Here is a 22,441-nt window from a genome sequence, read left to right as displayed (position 1 = left end):
ACCAGCAATGAGATGAATCCCAAGCCAGTTGGGTTAATGAGACCCTGTCTCAAAAAAGGAAAGACAAAGAAGATAGAGGAAATCACGTTATTGGCTACAATATGGATGAACTTCCAGACACCATATAGGAAAACAAAAACAGAATAATCAGAAAGGGACAAGTATTGTCAGAACGTGTACCCTGATAGCTAAGTGAAAAGTGGGCAGGAAAACTGGATCACTGGACAGAAGTAAAGTTCATGTCCAGGACAGGACAATCAAGCTTAGCACACTCTTCATAGCAGTGCACAGCTTCAAACTCAGTAAATGCTTTATTTCTGTAATTTTACAGCTAATATTTTCACATCAGTGTTGATGCAATAAAGGTAATAAAATCTCAACAAGTAAAACTGTGGGGTATGAAGACTGCTGTCCACTCTAGCTGTTTATCCCCAACACAGTCAAGTAGGAGGAGTATGGTTTAAAAGCTCTAGGGGGTGGTAATGGCTGCTGGAGATGGGAATGTCCTTGCTCTTCAGAAGTGTAGCCACTGGAGAGCTGTCCCTGCTCCATCAAATAACCCTACACCTATTCACCAAAATAAGCCATGATTGATCCCATGGTTAATCAAGTGGTGACACACACCTTCAGTCCCAGCACTCAGGAGGCAGAGGCAAACCAATCTTTCTGAATTCCACATCAACCTAAGCTAATATTAAAACCTTGTCTCAAAGAAAGAAAAAGGGGTATGGGTGGTATGTGCACGTGTTAGAGCAGAAATACTCCAGAGGGGTAAGAGGAGAGTTGAGAGAAGAAAACAAAACAGATGTCAAGATTCACTATACAAGCAATTGTCATAAAAATTTTAATTAAAAAAATTCTAAGACACGAGGCAAAGGCACCCCCAAACACACAGTATTAAAGTAGGATAAAAATCATTCTGAATTTTAGTTTGTGAGATCACTTAACCTGTAGCAGGAATAAATCTTAGGAATTTAATACAACTCTGCTATTGAATTACCACCAGTCACCAGTCACCAAACAGGAAGTATGGTCATTTTTCTATAACAGCTGAGATTTATAATTCAAAATTAAAAAACTCTAAACCTTTCTGAAGAGGTAAAGATACCTTTCCCCTAAAGTTAACAACGAAATAAAAATGTAAAATAGTATGCATTTAGCTGCATATTAACTAGTAACATCAGGATAAGCACAATGTCCTACAACTCATTAAAATGAGGAATAAAAATAAATTATTTCTAGTAAAAATTGCTGGAAGAGACATATCACTGAGGGTGGACCTGAGGCTTCAAGAGCTCACCAGTTCCCAGTTAGGTCTCTGTCTACCTCATGGTGGTTGTCTGAGCATGCAAGCTCTCAGGAACTGCTCTAGCTCAGTGCCAACTTGCTGCCATGCTCCCTGCCTTGATGGCCATGAACTCTGACCCTGTGAAGCCGCACACCCCCGTTAAATGCTTCTGTCTATAAGTTGCCTCAGTCATGATGACTCAGCACAACAATAAAAAAGACACTAAATAACCATAAAATTACAGGAAAAAGAGGATCTTTAAAATAGGGTTCCTTTTGCTCAAAATTCTAACTTTTGAGTTTTCTGAGATTTAGAAATGTTTAATTCTCTAAAATCTCTAAAGAAACAAACAAGAACCAGCACAGCTATAAAGCACTAGCACAGGACAGGAGAAAGAGAGAGGCTCCTTACCATTGGCAGTGCATTGATATGAGGATGTGCGACTGGATATCCAACCTCCAATCACAAGTTGCTGAGGCTAAGAAAAAGGAAAATAGTTTCAGCGTTTAAATCCCAAATTCCATTTAAGATTTCTCATACCAAGCTGTGCATGTTCAAAATACATGAGTTCATACAAGTCTTCAGTATCCCACCAGTGAGACTCCCCAGCAAAGCTGTCACGAACAGCACCAAACACTGCCTATGTTCCTGAGACAAATGCAGTTAGCACCAGCATCTGAGGAAGGTCATGTTCAGCGCCCCAGTTCAGCTCAGTCCCTGTGAGAACAAGTGCAGAGTTCATCTGACACAGGCAGGAAAGTGATGTGACTTACATTCTATGTATTTTGATGAGACACATCTAACTGGTTTGGGGATTGTTTCAGTCACATTCAGATGCTCATCTCAGAATTTACCTCTTCCATGCTTTCCTCTACTTCTACTATCCTAATGAGTGACTCTCAGCCCCCTAAACCCATGGAGCATCTGCAACAGAAAAGTCATGTTTGCTCTGCTGACAGAGCCTGTCAGCTCCATGAGGTCTCATCTGTTAATTGTTGATCTTACAGCCTGTGTTACTGACTGGAGTTCTGTTCAGGAAGTTATCCCTTATGCTAATGTGTTCAAGGATATTCCTGACTTTCTCTTCGATCAGGCTCAATGTATCTGATTTTATGTTGAGGTCATTGATCCACATGCATCATCACTTCCCTGCAGGGTGGAAGAAATCTATCTACTTGCATTCCCTCACATGCAGATATCCAATTAGCACTGTTTGTTGAAGATGCTTTCTTTTATCTATTGAATAATTTTGCTCTTTTATCAAAAATCAGGTATCCATAGTATTTGTGTCTGGGTCTTCAATCTGATTACACTGATCAACTGTCTATTTTTATGCCAATAGCATGTGGGTTTTATCACTATAACTCTGTAGTGCAGCTTGAGATCAGTAATGATGATATTTCCAGAAGTTCTTTTATTGTACAGATGGTTTTAGCTATCCTGGGTTTTCGGGTTTTCCATATAAAATTGAATATTGTTCTCTCAACTGTTCTATAAAGAACTGTGTTGTAAAAGTGAAGGAATTTGCATTGAATCTGTGATTGCATTTGGTAGGATGAAAGGCCACCTTTACTATCCCACTGATCCATGAACATAAAAGATCTTTCCATCTTTTGGACATTATCCAGCCACAAAACCTTCATCCCACAATTTGTCCTGCTTGGGGGGGGGGGGGGGGGGGGTGCAGAGATTGTGGGAATAGCCAAGCAATGATTAGTCCAGCTTGAGACCCATGCCAGAAGAGGGAACCCACCCCTGACACTGTCTGGAAGGTCAGGACACAGAAACTGGTAGCCCAGACATATTATAGAACCAAATAAAGTCAATAAAATAATTCCTAATTATATTATGCTATACATATAGATTGGTACCTAGTCCAACTGTCTTCATCCAGCAATTAATGTAAACAGTTGCAGAGAGACCCCAGTGGCTCATTAAGCAGAGCTTAGGGAACTCTGCTGAAGAGGGAGAAGCATTGCAGGAGGCAGAAAGTCAAGGATAGTCAAGAAAACCTAGTGAACTCACAGAAGCACAAAAACTCAACTGAGAACTAAGGAGCTTCACAGGTTTGACCTCAGTCCTCTGCATATATATTACAGTTGTGTAGCTACGCCTTCCTTCCTGTGAAACTCTGAACAGTGGGGGAGGAGGAGGCACGATGAGGACCTGTCTCATTCTCCTGCCTGCTATTAGGGCTCTTTTTTCCTCCTACCAGATTATCTAGTCCAGCTGCAATATGAGGGAAGGTACCAACTCTCACTGCAACTTGATTATCTTTGGTTGATGTCCATGGGAGGCATGCCCTTTTCTGAAGAGAAATTAAGGCAGAATGAATGGGGGGAGGGGTGGGAACTGAGAGGAGAAAGGGGAGGGAAACCTGCAGTAAGGATTTAATAAATGAAAGAATAAAGAGAAAACTGTGTTTCATATGCCACATGAATGTATCTAAGAGGTGATACTCAGAAGGGACACTGTTCATCAGTGCAAAGTAGATTCATAGCACCAAGAGGCAGGTAATCACAGTGATGGCTAGAAAGGTGAGCTTACACAGGTCAGTAATAAAGACCACTAAGCAGTATCCTGAATAACTTATGAAAGTCAAAAGTCCCTTTGGGTCTGTCCCTCTGGTGTTATAATCACTGAGCACCCAGGTATCTTAGCACCATGCCACACTCACTGGAGACTCAGAACTCAACTTAGCATTAGAGTTCCAGAAGGTCAGGCATACACCAGTCCACTGACCTACAGTTCCTTAACGTATGTTTTGTGGGAAACATTAGTTTTAGGTATGTATACCTAGGGCTCCCTGTGAAATATTCTATAACCAGCAAAACATAGATGCCACCAGACTCTGGTTACCTTGGGGCTACTCACAACCAGCATCACTTATTTTACTATAAAGTACAAACTTTTAAAAAGGATTTTTACAATGTTTATTTCTGTGTGAATGTGTGAATCTCTATGTGTACCCATCATGCATGTGTAGGTATGTGTAGGTGCTTGCAGTTACAGCCACCAATGTGGGTGGTGAGAGTGGAAGGCTCTTGATTGCGGAGCTGCCTCACTTGCTCAGTTTTTATGACTTCTAACCTAAAGTTATCTATTAGTAGAGTGTTCTTAGCAAAAAAAAAAAAAAAAAAAAAAAAAAAAAAAAAAAAAAAAAAAAGTTTTGCTTTGCTATATATGTTTTTTGTTTATATACAATTAACATACATTGCTAAATTATGTGTATTTCAAAATACAAAGAAGTAAAAAGACATAAGATATATTGAATGCAAGTTTTCTGTTGCTTTACTTTGTGGCTTTTTTTTTTTTTAATGTGTTTTCTTAATCAATAGTGTTCTTGTCATCTGTTGCAGTAAATTAAGAAAAATTTTAGGCCAACCTGGTCTAAATGGAGTTTTAGCATAGTCGGGTTACAGAGAGAAACCCTGCCTCAAAAAACAAAGAGGGAAAGAAACAGATAGGAAAGTGAAGGGGAGGGAAGGGGAAGGGAGAGAGGAGGAGAGGGGGAGTAAAATATCTTATCCCAGAAGTGTTAGTACACACCTTTAATTAAGCAGAGATGGGGTGGCGTGGAGTGTGGTAGGGGAGGGGGATGGGTGATTTCTGTGTTAAAGGCCAGACTGGTTTTTACATAGTGAGTTCCAGAACAGCAAAAAAAAGGGGGGGGGGTCAGTTTCTAAAGGAATGTGCCTCCCTTCCTGGACAATCTTTAATTTCAGACACCTATGGTGATTAGATTGAGCAGGGGGTGTTCATTTTAGTTTCTAAGAATCAGATCTACCACCCTGGCCGGTCTACTTCAATATGCAGCTTCTTCCTATGAATCTTCTTGTAAAATTCAGTTAAAAAGTAGATACTAAAATCCAAACGTCCACAGGACAGTCTTCTGACCTCCACTGGGAGATGGGACGACAGGGAGAATGGTGTGCTGCCTCCCTGTCCAGGAAGCACTGTGCGCCACAGTAAAAGACTCTTCCATCAGGGCCAGCAGCATTCTTATCAAGTATCCAAAACAATGTTGTTGCCTAAGGTACACATCAATAAGCTAGCAAGCTCTACCCATCTGTGTCTATCCACACACACACACCTGTCCATCCACACACACCTGTGTCTATCCACACACGTGTCTATCCACACACATCTGTGTCCATCCACACACACCTGTGTCTATCCACACACATCTGTGTCCATTCACACACACACACCTGTCCATCCACACACCTGTCCATTCATACATATCTGTGTCCATCCACACACATGTGTCTATCCACACACATCTGTGTCCATCCACACACATCTGTGTCCATCCACACACAGCTGTCTATCCACACACATCTGTATCCATCCCCACACATCTGTCCATCCACACACATCTGTGTCTATCCACACACACCTGTCCATCTACACACATCTGTGTGTCCATCCACACACACCTGTCTATCCACACACATAAATTGCCACACATTACTTGGGTAAGATACTGAAACTGCCCATTCCACTTAGTTTCTTTCTTTCCAGGGCTGTTTTCCTTCCTTGGTGTCAGTGACAACTTTCCTCACGACAACAATAGATGTATTAATGAAAGTTCTACTAGTTATCTCTCCTCTCTTCAATACCCCTTACTTTGTTTATTTAACCTTTCCTTAAACTACAGATCCTTAAGGCAAACACCAAGTAAATGGTTAATAAATAACTGTTTCTACAGCATCAAGGACAAGTTCATCTTCAGTAAACAACAGATAGACACAGCAGTGTACAGGTAATTCAACGGAAATGACAGGGATTCCTAGGAACACACTGAAGCCCATACCACAATTCTGAGATGAACCTGAGGCCATCTAAGTGCTACGTAGCACATTAAAAATCAAATCGAGAGAGAGAGAGAGAGAGAGAGAGAGAGAGAGAGAGAGAGAGAGAGAGAGAGAGAGAGAGAGAGAAGGGAGGGAGAGAAGGAAGGAAGGAAGGAAGGAAGGAAGGAAGGAAGGAAGGAAGGAAGGAAGGAAGGAAGGAAGGAAGGAAGGAAAAGAAAAAGAAAAAAGTGAACTTGTAGGACAAACACATACATTACAGATGTGCTTTAACCACTGGACAAATGAGAGCCAACCTGTCCTGCACATCTGCCTTTTAACTTCCATTTGTTTTCTGAGCCCAGTCTTCATCTGCTTGCCAGCCCAGGTAGCTCGTACTGTGCAGTGTTCTGACACTTGTGCATTATGACCCATATGACTGGGTCTCTGTCAGCTTCCCCTCTACCCTGGTCTTCATTCCTGTCACTGCCTCCTCTGTACTGGAAATGCACATCTAAAACCTAGCCCCATTCCTTCTTGGGGGTTCAACCCACATCTGCCTGTCCCTAGCCCACCCACAGGAAGAGTGCTCCCTCAGCATGCCTCTCTTCCCAAAGCTGTCTAGCATGTATCCTAGCCTTTTCTACACATCAGGGCCCATTCCTCGCCTTGCTACTCCTCTATAACTAAGAATAGCACCTGCAAGTTGTGCCGTTCTTTGGATTCACTATTCTAACAGTACAGGTGTGGGATCTAGGCACAGACCAAACACAGGGACTCAGGAGGCAGTGGCTGACTGATATTCTCAGGACTTTTCACACCACTTCCAGAAGGTGGCAGGGACAGACTGACTTTCCACTAACAGAAAACTAACGCACACCTCCTGAATTAGAAGGCTAACTTTATAGAGTGTTAAACTTCATTCAGTCTCCAAACAAAATAATTGGTTTTTTTTAAGCTATTATCAACATTTACCTGAAGTGAATAACGCAATAATCTTAGAAAATGCCTTTAGCACAGATATTGGGACTAAGCAAACATCTTCCAAGGAATGTCACTAACACATAACCAGGTTTTTTAATGTAAAACTTGGGCTTTTTATTTATGAAAAATCTGTAAAATAACAAAATTTTTAGACTGGTTTCTAACAATAAATTCATTTGGCTCACTGATTGGAAAATGTGACTCCTGCCCCAGGAAAGTACAAACACAGCCATCTGCTCTGTAGGGAGCAACATGGCCAGAGTCCAGTGGCCTGTGCAGGTACTTAAAGAAACCAGACAGCAACAAGTTTCCATTCTGTGTGGAAATGCTGGAAGTGACATTTAGACCTAAGGAAAAATTAAAATCCTGCCAGAGCTGATTGTGTTCATTAAGATGGACGTAGCATGCACACTGCGGTTCACCCCAGCTCCACAAATAAAAAGGTGAAGAAGATTCTGTTAAATCAATTACTGGGGTGAAATGTCACAGAATTCCAAGTGCCCCTAGTATACGATTTCAAAGAAAATAAATGGACCAATTCCAAATGGGGTCATTTTTAAGGGAGCTATATATGTACCTCAGTTCTAACTAATCCTTCGTTATTTGTTGATTAAAAATATATATATATTACCTTCCTCATACGTGGCTCACAACCCTCCAGTGTAGAAGAGAGCCTTTGAAACACCATGCTGGGCTGACAGTCATACACACACATGCACATATGTGAGCACACTCATGATCGTGCGTGCACCCACCCCCTTCCCCACACATGTTGCTTACCAGACATCAAGCATAGCATAAGATGGGGGTAGTCCCACTTCCGGAAGATCACAGAGAAACAGCTGCAGTCAGAAGACTCTATGAGCACCTGCCCTTGTTTTCACTCCCATTGTTATTCAAGTGACTTGGGAAAACTGGAGCCAAAGGGTTGTTTGTGTATCATAACCTTCCATTTTCTAAAACTGGGCAATTTTCAAGAGCACATGTCCATAGATACCTAAGCACCAGTAACAGCTGAGTTAGTCTCATGGTGCTTGATGCAGCTGTGCCTTCCATTAAACATACAAATAAACCTCTGAGTAGAAACATAGCCAAAATCCACCTTCTCAAATTCAACTACAGTAAAATTTCTAAGTTAAAGAGTGGTCTACTGTGAGTCAAGTTCGTTATTAGTTACTTCTCTTAGCCTTTGGGAGGTAGAATGGGAGGAACAGGAGTTCAAGGCCGGGCCCACCACGTGAGACCCTGTCAAAACAAGCAAAAGTAACAAGGTCAAAGTTTAGGTTGTATAAGTTTTAGGTTTCAGCCAAGAATACTGGCACACACCCATAACTCACTGGCAACCCTGAACTACTCAGACTGAACTACTCAGACTACATCTCAAAACAATAAAATAAAAAAACAGAAAAAGCCTTCGGTTCGCTATAAATAACAGAATGTCAACAAACTTCCACTGCTGTTAAAAAACAAAAAATTTAAGATTCATGTAAGAAAAAGTCTATTACTTTTAAAAGTGTGAGTACATCACTGTTGTTCAGGTATAACAAATTGATCCTCTCCTCTTAAATTATAAATTAATGATACAGCTTGCAAGTGCCTAAGAATTTTTTTTTTTTTTTTTTTTTTTTGGTGACACAAAGATATTATGTGTTATGCCTTCAAAATCAAAACAAAACAGTAGTTCAGGGGCATGAAACAGCCAGAAAAGGGGAAGCAACAGGAGCTGCACAAACATCTATCTAAAGGCGGGCAGGGGCAATGATACCTCTGCTGCCTCAAACCCACTGACTCACTCACTGGCTAGGGAAGCAGAGGGGCTAATGCTGTCCCTGCTAGAACACTTGCCAAGCCCAGCAGAAGAGTCACAGAGTTAGAATCAAGACTGTAAACAGCTAATTAGACCGAAGCAGCACAACACAGGTGAAAATACAGGAGCAGGCCAAGGACAGTGTGACTGGTACCCACTATGAAAAACCTCGACACACTTAAACCTGCATCACCTGACTCCTCACTATGCTGGGTCACATATCAGATATTACATTATAATTTCCAAGAGTAGCAAAATTACAATATGAAGTAGAAACAAAATAATTTATGGCTGGGGGGTTACCACAACATAAAGAACTGTCTCAAAGATTCAGAGCATTAGGAAGGTTGAAGGCCACTGGTCTAGGGTTAAGGCCAGAACATCACTTGCACTTCAAAGCCTCTCCGAGGAGGGGTAAATAGCCAGGAGGTGTCCTTGTTATTCTAATTAGCATCGTGTCAGATGAGGAGCAGAGGGATGGCTTCTTTCATTATTAGACTGTATAGTGAGCAGAGCTGAGAACTAGAGACACCAGTAAACTGACAGCTAGACTCACCTCAATTCAAGACTAACGATGAGGAAAAAAAACTCAGTCTCTCCAAAACTGAATTACCAAAGCACATTAACGGCCTTACAAAGAGGTCACAGAAGAGTACAAAACAAACAAGAGATCATGGAGATTTCTTTAATAAGAGGCATAAAAGACACAGTAACATCAACTTATTTTAATTTGCAGTTAGATACAAACACAGAAAACCTGAGATTGCAATGAGCAAATAATCTTTAGCAGAAGTTAAAGAAAGATTCCTCTCCCTCTTTCACAGTGAATAAAGTGGCAAGCACAGCCCTCCCCCATCTGTCTTGGTACCTCTGGGAGAAGCACTTAAGGTTGCCCACCTCCTGTGCAGGTACAAGATCAGGAGACGGTACTGGGAAAGAGTTAAAGCCAATGCACTTTGTAAAAGGACTCAGAAGATGGGGGCGAAGCACAGCGTCTGTCCTAACATGTCTTAGCACGGCAACGCTGAGATGCTGAAGAGCACTAGGGCCCTGGGCAGCTGCTCCTCTCAGGCAGTCTGGCCTAGAGAAGGGCCTTGGGCTGGTGTTAGCTCCAACTACCCACTGGAAAACATACCAGGAATGCTCATCTTCACAAAACAGGTTATTATGTTTCAAGCACTTGAATTTCTTTCTCTGAAACATCTGTTGTAATTTTCCATTTCCTACAAATAAAACTGCAACCCCAGAGAGTGATACTGAGCATGCTAACATAGAGATTTACCTAGTGTTGTATCAAATGCTAAAGATACACAAGTCAGAAATGTTTCTGTTAATTGTTCATAATATGTTCAATTTGAAGAATTATTATTATTACAGTATATGTGATACATGTGTGCAAGGGCACATTCCCACTCATGCCACCGTGCATATGCAGAGGTCAAAATTTACAATCTTTAGGAGTTGGTTCTTTCTAGCTCCCATGACTCAACTCAGGTTGTCAGAAATCCCATTTATTTATTGAGTATGTTATCTGACTCCAAATATTTCCATAGAAGTATTCTAACAGTTTTGAAAGATTTCTAAAAATTTCCCAAGACATGTGATACTAGGAAACAGGAAAATGTCATTAAAAGAGAATAAACATGCAGTCAAATAAGCCCTAATACAGCTTAGACAGTAAACAATTTTAAATAGCGACAAATGCTCGAAGCATTCCCAGAAAACATTTATACCTATCACCAACACTTTACAAATATTTCACTGGTAAAATCAAGACAATCAAAGCTCTTTCAAGTGTAGAAAGGGCCCCTTTACACACACACACACACACACACACACACACACACACACACACAGCCTTGGTCTTGTTCTGTGGGATCCCCTTCAACTGTGTCCCAATGTGCATTAGAAGGTGAAGAGCAAGAAGAGAGACCTGTTCAAAAAATATGCAGTCCTAGGATCCCAGGAAGGCTAGCTGGGCTTCTTTGACTGGTAATTCCCTGGAATAAGCCCATACCTCAGTCACTCCTACCACATACTAGGAGATGCCTGGCAGCACATAGATAGGAGGACAGACAACCTGAATAGGGAAACAAGGGAAGATTCTGGACATGAGAAACCTAAAAAAGGGTCTCAGCCATGAACTGTCTAAGAAATATTCTCCCACACACAACCCAAGCTTACAACCCTCTGTACGCAGAGCCTGCAAAGAAGCTCAGACCTTGGGACTGGTTCAGCTATACCAATGCTTATGAGACTTCATTTCATCCCTCATCTATTCCCCCAATTGGTGGGCAGCACCATAGTGACACTTTAATTTGAGAGTTCTGAAATGTATATAAAGACAAAGGCATCTATCTACTCACAGGAGAAACTAGGCACCTTGGTCCTTCTCCTATGCTGGCTCTGACAAACAGCCAGGTACTATCTACTGTCCCATCTCCTACAAAGCATGTCTGGATTTGATTGATCACACTGATCTTCTGAAAGCTTCTAAAAATAAAAACGTGGGCCCACAAAAGCTACACCTTCAAAAGAAAAGAAAACATCTCCTGCCTTCTGCTATATAGCCCAGAATGTTTTTAACTAACAAGAAAATGTTAAGGTGGGGGAAGAAAATGACTCATCTAGTTAGTGAAGGTACCTGCTGCCTGACAGCCTCAATTTGATCCCTGGACCCGTAAGGCTAAATGATCCCTACAAGTTATACACACACACACACACACACACACACACACACACACACACACACACACACACAAAACTAAACTAAAACTAAAATTACTTCATAAATAGCATAGAAAAGCTTTTTCAATAAGAAGTTGAAAATTAAACAGTTTAGCTTTATATATGTTATTTTGTGCAGTAAAGGACTAAGGTAAAGAGATTGAAGAGTGTTCTAGGGGTGACAAAATAAACACACACTCTATACAGTAAAGCTTGCACCAGTCTCACAACCAAGTTCAGTGAGGGTCAAAGAAGTCCCAGAGCGCTGGCAGGCAGCAGAGGGTCAGAAAAACCCAAATCTTCTGTTCTGATCTACCTCCCAAGACCAGCCTTGGGAACCTAAGGTTTAGTTCTCTGAGAGGGTTCCACAAGATTTTAAAGCATCACTTTACTAACGAAAGGCCTGTGTTCTTATTTGCCCAAACTAGGATTAAGTCAAAAATGGGACTGACTAGGATTCTAAAAGCAGCCTATACCATTTACCCTGCCTAACCTTCTGGGTACTTCTGAGATACAATTTTACACAGCTAACTCATTTCTGAAATACTGTTGTCTAGTTATTTAAGACAGGCACACACACACACACACACACACACACACACACAAACACACACACACACACACACACACACACACACACACGGAGAAATCAGAGACTTCATATCAAAGTTTTGCTTATAACTGTCTTTCTTCTATTACTATAAGAACTTCATAAGACTATCACCTCATTGGAACATGGTATTTAGGGTAACTCCAATCTTTGTTCCAGGCGTCCTGGTAACTCAAAATTGGCTCTAGAACAAAGTATGGCTTACATCCTTTGAGAGAGAGCTGTGTTTCTATAGTTACCCAGCCCAAAGGTGAGAAAGGCATCCAACTTTTCCTGTCTGCCTGCCCAGTCACCTCCAAGCTTTCTCAATTCCCTTCCAAACATCTCAGAGTGCTTCACTTCTGCAACTCTGATAAAGTCTAAAGCCAAATTATTTTTTGAAGAGGCATACCTCCTAAAATGTGTAATTCAGTCACTGGTATCTAAACTTCAAGTTCTTTAAATTTTGAAGCAAACAGTCAACAGATGGTTTCTTGGTTATGATAATGCTTAACCATTCATTTAGTTCCAACAGTTCAAGCGCTGCTGTCAATGTCATCTCAACTTCGCTCAAAGCAGTGTCACAGTATGCACACAGTTCCCTGCTCTTCCTTGATACAAGCAGCAGCAGAGCTATGCACTGTTGTACTTTAAACTGTGCACCTCGAAGCAGAAGTCCACTCTCAAGCAAAGAACAAAAAACAAAACTGAAAACTGCCTTGATGCCCCCACTGGCTTCAAAGTGCCATTACTTGAAGTAAATAGAGTATCCCCACCCCTATTTTTAGTCATTTCTCAAAGCAGCTCAATTCACCTCTCACCCAAGACTTGCACAGGTCTGTAAATACAGCTCTTCCTTCCCCTGCCTCCGACCACTAAGAAAGCCCAATTCCTTGCAATTTCTAGGTGTTTCTTCACATGTTTGCAGCTGAACATGCCCTGCCTAATGGTTAGATGATCCATATCTACCAAAGTTTTTCCACAACTGTAGCTAGTCATTTACTTCATGTCTGTCTCCTCTACTAAAAGAGGTAACCTGAGAGATGCTACTTTAGAACCTATGGAGAACGAACTGTCTTGTAGCTTTCGTGAAGGGCTAGTAGTCTAAATGGTACCATCTCCCGTGGTGGGTGGGTGAGAGGGAGGATGGATAGATCAATTATGAAAATCCTTCTTAACTCCTTCACAAGAGAAACAGGAAGACTAAGATAAGTGTAACAATGCAAACAATATCTGAAGTTCAGAAAGCTACACGTGTATTTCTGTTGTAAAGGTAAGGAATGGTAACTATGAGGATTCAATAATCATCCTCGGTTCAGAAATATTGTATGCCTGAACCTACATTACTATAACCAACTTCTACATCTTGGAAGCACATACACACACATACACACGCTACATACACACACATAACCATTGTTCTTCAAAGATATTGCCCATATTTTCCTCTTGTAGGTCTACAGCCTGATTCTTTCTTCAGATCAGAACAGAGCAGCTGTCAAGACAGTAGAGAGCTCAGTGGAGTAACAGCAACAGCCTTGCTCACTGTGAGAACAAAGCCTACCTACCCCCATCCCACTCCCAGCTCTATAAACATTTTTAGAGCTAGCCTTTAATCACCGAAGCTCTTTTATTTTGTCTTGTTTTGTTTTAAAGCCTATTGGGGGCAGAGGCACAGCTTGCGTGCATGTGCCACACTCCATGAGGATGCCCAAGTAGGCCAGAGTGTTAATTCCCCAAAACTGATCTAAGGCATTGTAAGCTGTCCATTATGGGTGCTAGGAACTGAACCTAAGAACCATACCTCTCCAGCCTTCCTTGTTCCCAATATTTAAAGAAAATGACACCCAGCTGGAAAGGCCACTACAGGAAATCAGGCAGGTGAGGACAGGTGGCTTTTCCTTCGTGAACTTCTCATCCCAGAGTCATAGACAAACTCAAGACACTTTCTTTGTTGACATTATATAGCTCAAGGGCTTACTGAAAAGTTGGTCACCATAAGGAATACACAGGAAGATAAACACATCGCTGGTTTACTGTTCTACACACACTTCCTGTTCCTCTTCTTCTGCCGGTATCTCTGCATTTTATATGCTTGTGCCAATACCAGGCTATTTTACCTGTGAGGCTTACAGAATACAAGTGTAAACATAATGCCTCCCTTACAGACTTCAAGCTGTATCAGTGCACACTGTTATATTCAAAAACACATTTAAGTGCTTTCCTTTTTACAGATTCATCTAGGTTTTTAAATTTAGTTTCAACATTTTTGTGTATACACGTACGTGTCTGTGTGTGCAGGCTGGAGAGGGGGTTTAAAAGACCAACGTCCAGGAGTCCGTTCTGCCTCTGCCCTGCGCTCTGGTATGAAACTCAGGTCCTTGACTCAGTCATTCTCCACTAACTACTAGGAAATCAACAGAAAAATCTGTGTTCCTCTCATGTGAGGAGGGACCGTGAAAGCTCTGGCACTGGTAAAGACAGGACGCCCTGCCTGCTCTCTGCCTGCTCTCTGCCTGCTCCGTGCCTGCTCTCTGCAGATGAGAGTGCCGTGTTCTACAGAGACAGTGAGAACCAAGTGTCGGAGTAGATGTGCAGCAAGATCAAGGAATACAGGTGTGCTTAATACATGCTAGCCATGTCTTTATCTTACTTTTCTGTGTGCTGAAAAACATCGGCCCACCCTTTCTAGAAGCACTGATGTGATGTGGTAGGTAGCAACCAACACACCTAATGTGAATGTATATATAGGATACTAAACTCAAAACTGGGACTTTGTTCTTAAACACAGTTGGATATAAGCATTCTAAAAATCTCAATATAAAAAGCAGAATGGATCATTACTTTGCCCCCAAACTAAGAAAGGTCACCTGACCTGAAGTTCAAAGTCAACCAGGGTAACACTGAGACTTTTTAAAATAAAAATAATTCATTTTTAAAATGGTCACGAGTACTGAACTAACCAATCTTTTGAAAACCTCTAATAATTTAGCATTATTAAATAGTATTCCTACTTCTTTGCTTCTAAACACTAACACTCAAATAAAACGCCTATGTGTGTGTGTAGTAGAGGCCGGACACACGACTCGGTAATTTAGACCATTTGTTGCTCTTGCAGAAGACCCGGGTTTAATTCCCAGCGCCCACGAAGTAGTTCACAAACATTGAAAACTCCAGTTCTAGAAGATTCAATGCCTTTTTGTGGCCTCTGAGGCACCATGTATGTATGTGGTATATGTACATAAATTCAGGCAAAACACTCACGCATATAATTTACAAAAATTTATATTATAAAAATTATTTTGGTCTTGATAGAGTTCTCTGAATATTGCCTATTCTTTCACCTACATATGACATAAAAATAATTTTAAAACATTAAAACAGGAACCAACGTTCACGTTTTTATTTAAGGCTGTGCTTTATGGACAGTACACATTCACTTTTCTAGATGTAGGTGACTTGAGCAAACTAAATGTACATCTAAATTTTATCATGATGCATCTTCACCAGTACAGTGACTACACAAATTTGAAAAAAATCTACAAGTTCCACCTAGAGAGTTAATAAGTTCTTGCACATCACTAGGTAAGAAGCATAAGGAAAAACTGCTGTCCCTTCACAAGACGAAGTGAGAAGCAGAATGGGGTCAATTCCAAGGTGCATGGCAATCCAGAGCCAGAGATTGTCAGACGTGCTCTGACACATCGACTTTCTGCACGTCACTGATTGCTATGCAAGATCACAAGCAATCTGAAAGCCAATCTTAGGGCCAATGGCCACCTAGAGATTTCGCAGATATATGAATTCTGGCTTTCCCTTCTCTATTACTAGTTTATATACCATCACCAGCCATAACCCAGGGCTTATTTGTAGAATAATAAAGTAATGTCTGCCTTATCTCAGGCTGTAAGAAAGTAGGCGATTCGAGCCAATACATAAAAGCCCAGCTTCTGCATCTTCAAAATTACATCCTTTTTTCAGAGTCTGTAGAACATTCATTCAACAGTCACTTACTCATTCAACAAAAGTTTATTGAAGTGCTGGGGGAGTGGCACATGCCTAGGATCCCAGTATTTAGGAAGCTGAGGCAGGAGGATTAAAATTCTGGAACAGCCTTGACCACATTAAGACTCTGCCTCAGGAAAAAAGAAAAGAGAAAGGGGAAAAAAATGAAGGTTCCCGTGGCTTCAGTCCTTGAATTCATAACTTCTACAGTCCTAAGTTCTGAAATCTGACTTTCCAAATCACCTGTGCTTTTCCCTGAGTACAGAATCTAATAGCTCAAAACCACCTAATGAGGTCTCTACTTTTATCCAAAGATAAGCTATATTCCTAGACAAATTAACATTCAAAATAATTTCACTGTTCAAAATCAGGGCCATAGAAAGAAGGCGAGAGTTAAAAGACAGATTTTCAGGCTTCAAAAATAAATCTGTCTGTAATTTATGCTGTCAGGTGTCTTAGTTAGGGTTTTTACTGCTGTGAACAGACATCATGACCAAGGCAATTCTTATAATGGGAACATTTCATTGTGACTGGCTTACAGGTTCGGAGGTTTGGTCAGGGCAGGAGCATGGCAGCATCCAGGAAGGCATGGTACAGAAGAACTGAGGGTCCTACATCTTCATCTGAAGGATGCTAGCAGAATACTGACATCCAGGCATTGAGGATAAGGGTCTTAACACTCAAGCCCACAGTGACACACCTATTCCAATAGGGCCACACCTTCTAATAGTGCCACTAGTAGACAAACCAACACATCAGGCTTTCACACTGCTGTGAAATACCACACTTGCTTGCTCACTCACCAGAGCTGTACACTGAGTAAGGACAAGGGTCATGCAAGATTCTGGCTGCCAATAACACAAGTGAGAAAAACTAGAGGTACATTTTTAGTGAAGACAGACTACACATCATAACGCATGCAGAGTGTCTCTGGGTGCAATGTCAGCACAGCTTGAGAAAACAGGAATAAGTCAAAATAGAGTCTGGTTGGCTGGCTGGCTGGTTGGCTAGCTGGTTTCCCCAGTTTTCAACTCTGTAAACCATACTGGACTTCAACTCACTACGTAGCATAGTGCAACCCTGAACTCACGTCAGTACTCCTGCCTCTGCCATCAAGTGCTGGAACTGCAGGTTATGAACATGGCTGATAATGGGGGGGGGGGGGCAAAGAATATTCAACTGTCTTACATGTCAATACTCAGCAACAAATCCAAACATGGTGATTTGAATGAAAATATTCCTTATAAGCTCAAACACCATTTCAGCGCCCGCTCCTCAGATGTTGGTGCCATTTGGACAAACTACTGGGAGGCAGAGCCTTACTAGAAGAAGCTATGTAATGCAGGGTCAGCTTTGGGAGTTCAATGTCTCAACACACTTCCAGTTCACTGTGTTCCAGTAAGACACTGAGATCTGACAACTCAAGCTTTCTGCTCCTGCCACCATGAAAGCCACTTCCAGCCATGTTTCCCACTGTTGTGGGTTGGTTCTAATAATATCTGTGTTGACCTTTCTCCCAAAATTACACAGGAACCAGCTGTAATTTGCTGAGGGTCCTTGCCCCCAGCTGACTTTGATTGGTGAAATAAAGTGCCCAGGGGCCAACAGCTAGACAGGGAGACAGAGGCAGGACTTTAAATTAAATTTTCGGAGCAAGGGGACATGAGATGGCTATTCTTGATCATCTGGAATAACTAAAACCCAAAGGGCTGGCACACCTGTGAGGGAGTTTTCTTAATTACACACCTTTTGAAATGGAAGGCTCACTTCTAATCCTGATGTGTGAGGTGGGAGGATGCAACTTTAATCTAGATCTTGAGATCTGGACCACACCTTTAGCTGCCAACCTCTATAAATGACATGCAAGAAGAGGAAGCTTACTTCTGCCTGCTTGCTAGCTCTGGCAAGTCCACTCCTTCACTGGCATTAAACCCTGCTTCTTTAGGACTCTGGCACATGAAAGCCCAGCTGAGACATCCTGACTGTGGATTCTTGGACCTTCCAATGGTACACAGCCATTGTTGGACTAGCTAGACCACAGTCTCAAAGATAGATGACTCATACATACATACACACATACATACATACACACATACATACATACAAACATACATACATACATACACACATACATACATACATACATACATACCTATCCATTCTATAAGCTCTGTTTCTCTAAAGTAGCAATTTTCAAGCTTTGAGTCTCAATCCCTTGGAGATCTAGCAATGCTTTCACAAGGATCACATACCATCATATCAGATATTTACAATTCATATCAGCAGCAAAATTACAGTTATGAAGTAGACACCAAATAATTTTATGGTTGGAGGGTCACCACAACATAAAGAATCATATTACCAGGAAGGTTGAGAATCATTGCCCTAGAGAACCTTGACTAATACATCTGTAGATAGATGAGTGGGATAAATAGTTAGCAAAAGGGAAGGCATCAGCCCCGGGACAGGAAGATACTGGTACCTTGCCTGTGTTTAATTACCATAGGATTGTTGAAACTGCTCTTAACTGGCAAGATTGCCATCCAGGCATGGCTGGGCCGGGCTACTGGCTTAGATATGGGTAGACAACAACAGGGCTACCCACCCACTGTGCAGTCCTTTAATAAATATCTCCAAGACTGCTTCCTATTGCTCCAAAACCATTATCATAATTAGAGTGTTGAGTCTCTGGATACTCTAAACCAACCATAAGTCAAAAAACATACCCAAAGAACTCTTTGGCCTCCAGACTGCATCTATATTTAGGTCTAAGGTCAGTTTTCAAGGTCATTTACTGGAGCTGTCTTTATCATTACCTTTTCCTTCCACAAGCCTTGAGATTTATTGCATCAAATATCACAAAGAAAAGAAAGCCCCTTAGGGCTGCCTAAGGCAACAGTCTACAAGACATTTCCCAATACAGAGCAACAGGCGTTCCATCAACCTTTATGAAATACCTATGAGAGACATGTTCCTATCTCACCAAAGTTAAGTGCCATGCCTAATAATAAGATTCTGGCAAATCACAGATAGATACAGATAGATAGATAGATAGATAGATAGATAGATAGATAGATAGATAGATAGATAGATAAGATAGATGGATGATAGACAGACAGACATGTAGATAGATGCTAGATAATAGACAGACAGACAGACAAGACAGGTAGACAGGTAGACAGACAGACAGACAGACAGACAGACAGACAGACAGACAGACAGACAGGAAAATTTTGTGTGCTGTTACCACTTTCCTACCACCTCTAACCTGGCTTCTATTTCTAACAGTGCCTTCTTTATTTCAATGACCCTTCTTTAATGGCATTTCCCTTTCTCTTCACTATTTGACCCTGCATATCTTGAAGGTCATTTTTAAGACTCAACTAACTCAGCTAATTGCTACAGGCTATGTATGTCCTGCTGGTAATATTCTTCCCCTTAAACAAATGCTGCGGCCCACCAAGAACTGACCCATTGCAGTAAATATTAAAATAGATATAATTATCTCTTTATCGGTCTCACTCCATGGATGCCACTCGAGTTCATGGCCTCATCACTTGGAAAGCCGCCCCCTCCACATGATCCCCTTCCCAGGTGGTTCATCCCACCTGCCCTACTGCCTCCATCCAGGGTGAAAATACTGCCTCACCCTGGCGTCTTCTTTCCTCCACCGCCCATCACAAACTTCACTTCAAAGCCCAGTAACTATTCAAACAGGTTTATATAATAGATTCTCAACTTACAAACCCTCTACACAATAAGATTACATCCAACAGACAAACTCCCCTTCCATATTCGATAGAAGACCTATAGAATCCCTTAAAATATTCCTATCTACCTATTGCCAATTACAGCCACCAGGATCCAGGTCTGCTTTCCCTGGCTCCATCTTGATTTTCTCCCCAATCTCTGTTCTTCTTCCATTTTCCTACCTTTCCATTGTGCAATCATGTGTCACCTTAGCATACATCTCCCATACTAACTCTCTACATCAAGTTTATCCAAAATGAACACATCAAGTCACAGGCCACATGCTAGCTTCCCTATTCACATTATTTTCTCCATTTCCAACTCATTCTAGAATCTCTATTTACTTAATATCATATAACACAGAACTTTGTACTGTTATCTCAAAAGGTAGAAACCAAGCCATATTTTACAAATACTCTAAGACTTTACATTATCTGTTCTACATCTAAACAATTATTCACAACAGTTACCAAACCACAAGAGTAAAGATACTCAGTCCCTGTTCTAAACAACCACTAAATTGTCTACTGAGAACAAGATTTCAAGATGTCTGGTCCAGATTCTTTGCATTGTGACTTCTATCTTCAGATGTAAGATCCCATTTATATGTTAATTAATTAAATCCACTAAGCTGAAACTAACTCTAGCTCTAAAGTCAATCAAATAGTCTCCACAAGAAACAGTCTTCACAACCACCAAAGTGGGACCAATCAGGAACTGTTGAAAGCTACTGGCTACACTAGAGGCAAAGACTGGTGCTCAGTTCCCTAGCGCCAAAGGGACAAAGAATGGGTACAAGGACAAGAAGGGAGACAGGAGAAGGGGGAGAAGGAGGGAGAGGAAAAGGGAGTGAATGTACTTTGATAACTGCTGGTGCTAACAGCAGAAGCCTGAAAATTTGTGTATCTCATATACATTTTCAAATCTTGTGTACTAAACCTTTTCCAATGAAACTGTTTACTGACAGGAAGATTTGCTCTAAGTCAATCTTTCTTCCCTGCTACCACCTCCCTCCACAAATCAGCCCAACTGAGTTCATGCATCCTTCAAGTTTTAGCCCCACTGTAAACACTACCGGTTTAGCCAGATACACTCATTAATGGTGGAAAGGGCCTGCTGTATCTGGTGACCAACATTAAGTACATGGTCCAAAAAACCCAGTAACACCTTGTAGCCCTGGCTCTAAATCTGGCTTTCTTTGGCACACTGAAAACCAAACTTTCACAGCTGATGCTGTTGCTAGGATGTGAGAGGAAAAGCAATGCTGTTGGAGCAAGTGCCTAAGCTTGAGTTTTACTGCTGTGAACAGACACCATGACTATGGCAACTCTGATAAAGGAAAGAAAGCATTGAATTAGGGCTGGCCATCAGTTCAGGTTTACTCCATTACTGTCATCAGGGAGAGTAGCATGGTGGCATACAGACAGATATTATGCTGGAGAGTCTGAGGTAAGAAAGACACACTTCAGGTCAGCCTGGGTTTTAAAAAAAAAAAAAAAAATCTGGTTGCAAAAGACAGCATTTATGAGAGCCTGTGGTAAAGGAAGTCAAATGCTGTGGTACAAACTGACTTTGTATGTATAAACAGTGCACCCTGAAAAAAAATATCAGAGGAATAAGTCTTTATGGCCAGAAATAAGGCAGTGTTTTCTAAAACATAGCTAAACTTACCACTAACAAAAGGAGAAGTCAACTGGCATCTCAAGTTTTTTACCTTCTAGTTCAATGGACATAAGAAGGCACCCCAGAGAGAAGACTCTATCAAATCACTCCAGAAAGGGGCAGCTGTAAGCTGCAAGCAGGTACTCCAGAGATCACACAGAGGGTCAGTGAGAGGAAGAGACCCAATGACCCAAAATGCGTATCAGTACAAACGCAGATCCAGCTGCTGGAGGTGGGGTGGGCTAATGCTGGTGGCATACACACATTATAAGTTACTATAATAACTCATTCTAAATCCTAGGTGGTTCCACGCATCACAACACATATCTTTACACTCACCATTCAGGAGGCAGAAGCAAGAGTGTATCTATCGGGCAAGTCGGGTCTACACGGCAATTCCAGGCAAGCCAGGGCTATATAATAAGACTACCTCAAAAATAAATACAATGAAATAAAATAAACAAATAAATTCTAGGTAGTTAAGGAAAAGTATGCATAATGCGGGAAGGAAACGTGCTAGCAACACTGCCTTCATAATTAAAACACCTCCCTAAGTATTCATGGTTTAGACTTTCTAACTTAAAACAGGCTTCTTTTAAAAAGTATTCATTTTATTTTATGTGCACTTGCATTTTGCCTGCATGTACATCTGTGTAATGGTGTCAAAAATCCTGGAGCTGGAGTTTCAGACAGTGGTAAGTGACTACGTGGGTTCTGGAAATTAAACAAACCCTGGTCCTTTAGAAGAGCAGCCAGTGTTCTTAACTGTCATCTCTCTAGTCCCTAAAAAAGTAAAAAAATTGTCCTCCAGGGTGGTGAGAAGGCTCTGCAGGTAA

At 41.3% G+C, this 22,441-nt stretch overlaps 1 protein-coding gene across 3 annotated transcripts in view; it reads right to left on the bottom strand.

Moving 5' to 3' along the window:
• The window catches only part of TBL1XR1 (TBL1X/Y related 1), a 116,677-nt gene that overhangs the window by 55,615 nt on the left and 38,621 nt on the right, over nt 1-22,441 (bottom strand). For 2 of the 3 annotated variants that reach the window (XM_080929160.1, XM_080929161.1), the window contains exon 2: nt 1,700-1,766. The exons of the other annotated variant lie outside the window; for it this stretch is intronic. The gene's annotated coding sequence lies outside the window, so the exon portion shown is untranslated. The remainder of the gene's footprint in view (nt 1-1,699; nt 1,767-22,441) is intronic. 3 annotated transcript variants of the gene reach the window in all.

Source organism: Micromys minutus, assembly GCF_963924665.1.
Source record: "Micromys minutus genome assembly, chromosome: 15".
Taxonomy (NCBI): Eukaryota; Metazoa; Chordata; class Mammalia; order Rodentia; family Muridae; genus Micromys; species Micromys minutus.
Note: the sequence above shows the minus strand (reverse complement) of the source record. Positions and strands in the feature narration are given on the sequence as shown.